The sequence below is a fragment of the Lichenostomus cassidix genome, chromosome 2 (assembly GCF_008360975.1).
Source record: "Lichenostomus cassidix isolate B80296 chromosome 2, HeHo_3.0, whole genome shotgun sequence".
NCBI lineage: Eukaryota > Metazoa > Chordata > Aves > Passeriformes > Meliphagidae > Lichenostomus > Lichenostomus cassidix.
In genome coordinates this window covers 98,229,651-98,234,022 of record NC_139482.1, presented here as the reverse complement: position 1 = coordinate 98,234,022, position 4,372 = coordinate 98,229,651, and the positions used below count along the sequence as shown (strand labels likewise).

General features: G+C 38.7%; 1 long non-coding RNA gene across 1 annotated transcript; it reads left to right on the top strand.

Annotated features, from left to right (window-relative positions):
* The first annotated feature begins 257 nt into the window (after nt 1-257).
* On the top strand, nt 258-3,885 carry LOC146441821 (uncharacterized). Its single transcript, XR_014849531.1, has 3 exons — nt 258-367; nt 2,706-2,826; nt 3,690-3,885. It is a non-coding gene; the product is annotated as an uncharacterized LOC146441821 (long non-coding RNA).
* The last annotated feature ends 487 nt before the right edge of the window (nt 3,886-4,372 follow it).

Sequence of the window (4,372 nt, the reverse complement as noted above, 5' to 3'; positions counted from 1 at the left end):
AAGGAGGCAGAGGAAGCTCCAATGATCTTTGGAAAAGCATACACCCAGCTCTCTCCATGCTCAGGGAGAGCATGGAAAATCCCTTGTTTGTCAGGGTTATGCTTCCCTGGGGAAGGAACCTGGCTAGTGAAGCCCTGTGGGAACACCCCTGGAATTTCTGTACACATTGAGGATGTGATGGAAAAACCTTGGCTTCATATGGTTACCTTCTTCAGAGGTTTCATAGCAGTCTGTGGTAGCTATGGCAACAATAGTCATCTTAACAGAAGAAAGCATGCAGTTCAAAGGCAGAGCGCCACTGGAAATTGAACCCATTATCATAGAGGTGCCTGCTGACACTGCAGATGCTCATTGGAAGAGGATAGAAGTAAGTACTTATAAATGTGGATGAAATGTGGGAAAAGGACAATTGCACCTTCATCTCACCCATCCTCACAAAATTCCTGCCTATTATTGCAACAGTCTGGGGCCTGGCATACTTGGCAGGCTGGCACATATCTGCCTAAGAAAACAGAGCCTAAAAGCTACTTATTTCCCTACTATCTAATTGCTACAGCACAGTGTGTCTCAGTGCTCTGTCAGATGAGACCATTGCCATGGCAGATCTGGCAGATCTGTTGTGAGCCTCTGCTGACTAAAAGGCTGGAGAGGTGATGCCCTCAGTCCCTACCAGCTCAGAATAATGAAAGCAGTAAGTCCCCAGAATGGTTTATTTCCTCCCCTTTTTCCCCTTTGATGCTCCCAGGCTGCCAGGGGTTCTTTGGTCCTTGCATCAGGAGGAGACCATGCAAACTCCTGAATCCAACAAGAGGCAAAATAACCTCGCTGGGCAGAGCCCACCCTCCACAGACACCTCAGGCAGTGGCAATGACAGGCTTTGCAACCTGCTTGAGGGTTGTTTTTTTCCCACCTGCTTGTTATCTTTTAGCTCTCCTTCTATGTTTGCTGATGTGAATTTTCTCCAGGTGAACATACTGAATGTTCTCCATCATGGCTGGATCTTTCCCTACCCCTTTTCCCCAAACCTACTCGGATTAAATGTAGTTCCCAAACTTATCTCTGTCATAAAACAAAAACCTACTGTAAGCTCTGATGACATGGATCTCTGTATTCTCCATCTTATTATGTGCTCTGCAATTAGATTATTTTGTTTATAGGATTCAAAAACAAGTGGATATAAAGTAATTCGCAAGCAGGCAACAATGCACCATTTTTTATATTTTATTTCACTAAGTTCATGTATATTTTTCCTCCTGGCCTCATTTGACAAAGATTGCATACAGTACATGTGAGAAATATTTTAATGTAAAATATCCCCAACACTGCTGCTGGTAAATGGTAGTGTCTATTTCCAAACATGGGCATCTCTAATTGCAGATAGGCAGCATCACAAAGTAATTAGGTACTTTAGGTATTCTCTCTTCGAATTAGAAATTCAATCAGAAACAATAGATGAGATTATCCTACAAGTGAGAAGATGTATCATTATTAGAACAGCAGTGGCCCAAAGAGTCATTTCTGGGCATAAATTCTTCTCTGAGAAGTGCAGCAAAGATTGCATTTTTCTTGGTGTCATTCCCATACAATTTTTAATTGCAGCAATTTTGGTTTCTCTCCTTCTGTTATCCACCTTATACTTCTTTTGGAGTTTATCTCTTAGTGTTCTAGGAATGAGGGTGTTAACAAGGTTAGGTCAAGTCTTTTCACAATAACATCCCCTTGAAGTGACAATTGGGAATGGACAGCTTATTCTCACTTTGCTCTGATTATTTCAGTCCAGTGGGATGCCCTCCACAGAATTTATGCTTCTTTGAGTAGATAACAAAAAAGCTGAGCTACAAACTACAGTGTAAAGAGAGGTCAAAAAAGAGCTTCTGTGAAATATGTAAAATATTCTCTCCACAATGCATTTCATATTACTTTGTAATTTCCCACTTGCTGCTTACACTAATGGAGAGCTACATCCTTGTGAAATAAACTCACAAACTTTCTTTTAGCATCTTTAGATGTCACTGAAAGGGTTGAAGGTTAATTTGAGTATTTTTCTTGGCTTGTTCTATTGCTCGTTTTCCTCCAGTCCCTTTTCTGCCAAAGCTTATTAAGCTCACAACTGGGTTTATCCATATAATCATATCTGCTTTCAGGAAAATAAAGTGGGTTTGAGGCTAGTACTCAATTTTGTTCAGAGGATAAGGTGAGTTTTTTAAATTTTTTAAAGAAGACACACGACATCAAAGAGCAAAGAAAGCAAATCTGCAGTCTCTTTCATTTTTGAAGAAAACAGTGCAGTTCATATGGTATTTAGGTTTCCCCCCTCTCATATTGAAGGTACCAGCTTTGGTTTTAATTGCTGATTTCTCTGTGGTTCCTGTAACATATCAAATTAAGGCTTTGAAGAAAGGAGTCTAATGTCATCTTTGCAACTCATATACTGAACTGATCAAAAGCTCTTCAGTCTTTTCACTTAAACTGATTAGGCTAATTTAAAAGATGTGTGCAAAAACATTTGGAGTTTAGCTATCAGGGCAGATAGCTTCACAGAATGGTCAAAAATATATTGTAGATTCTGTCCTCAAAAATATAGACAGAATCTTTTCTGTGGCAAAAATTTTACATGACTTTATAGACATTTGGTGGATAAAAATCAGATCCCATCCTGTGATCATGTCCTCCTTCACTTGCTTCACATTGTTTCTATTTTCTAGACTGGTGACTCCCTAGGTTTTCTTTCTGCACTTTAGCACATCTTTACCTGTAGAACTATTGGACATGAGCTCTGCTTTTTTGCCCTGTTGCATCTTCAAAATTGGATATCTGAATCTACTGGTAAGAAAAAATACAAACATAAACTAAAAGTAAAAATAAACCCAGAATGAAATAAAGTCTCTCAGTTTCAGGGCACGCAAAGAAATGTACTAAATATTTCTTCCATGTGACTGTGTTGTGGGAGCTTGGGTTGTATTTTTCTTCTTCTACCTATATTTTAAAATAAAAGAATGAAGAAAATCTGTCTTAGGAAGGCTGAATGCTGTGATCACAGTGCAGAGTAGCATGATTTTGGAGCCAGAGCAGAAGACCAGCAGAGGTTTGCTGGTGTGTTATTGTCTTGGCAGCTTGGGGTGGGAGTCCTGCCTCTGCCCAGCTGCTGCACAGGGAAGCTGGGTACCAGAGTATGGGGCTAGATCCCATACAAAGGGACAGAAGAGGAGTAGGTGACTAAGATTACAGGTAAATTTAGTCTAAATTTTAGCTTTGATCCACCAATTTACTCAGTACGCTTTACATTTCTACAGCACAAAGCAGAGCTCAATCCAGGACTGTGGAAATCACGGCAACAGCCTGTGCACTGAACTACCCTTCCTATTGACACAGAAAGCCCATTCCTTGCCTCTCTTCCCCTCTCTCCCTCCTTTTCAGCTTACAGGAAGAGGGAGAATGCAATTCCTTTTCATTTAAGGTTAGGGCAGCTATTGGTGAGGCTGCAAAGATGAATAACTCCATTAAAACTTTTTTAATTCTTTCTCAGAAAATTTTTGCTCTTCCTCTACCTTATAAAAACTTTGAGACCAGATTTTTAGCAGGTGAAAAGTGATGTAACTCTGTGGAAATCAATTAAGTTATGGGGATTTAAGCAACAATTTCACCCCTCTATCACTTGCATCTTACTCACCAATATGCCTTTCTTTCAGATATGATTATGTATGTATTTTCTAAAAATCACAGCTTACAGAAAATGTGAAGTGGTAGAAAGCACTGCCACATTGAAAAATAGAAGAAGAAAAAGCAGAAGAGGAAAGAATTGCCCCAGCAACATTTCCTCAGCATTGCAGTTTTCCAGCTTAATGATACATAATCTTAGCATCTTTAAAAACAAATCACGGTAATGGGGCCTCAATTTATAATTTTTTTCTTCTTCTTTTTTTAATGAAATGGTTAAATATTTATTGCAAATAAGGGCACTTATATTTATATTATTTATATTTATATTTATATTTATATTTATATTTATATTTATATTTATGTATCACACACTGTATCAGCCCTTCAATGACGAATATTTTCTTGCATGATATTTGCTGCTGTGTAGTTGCCACTACCACCATTCACTAATGGAGAGGCATCATGAACATCAGACTTCAACACCATTACATTTTTTGCCTCTTGGATGGGATTTGTGTTCTGTTTTCAGATTCAGAGACTGGATGAGTCTCTCTGACTTGAAAGAGAAAAGAAAGAAAACAGAAAAAAGAAAAAGGTATAAGCAATGTTTTTATTAAACCTTCCTCTTAGCTTTACACAACGTCCCCTTTTCGTCTTTTGTAGGCTCCATGTTTTTTTAATGATTGCTCCATTGCTTGTAGAAAGTTGAGAG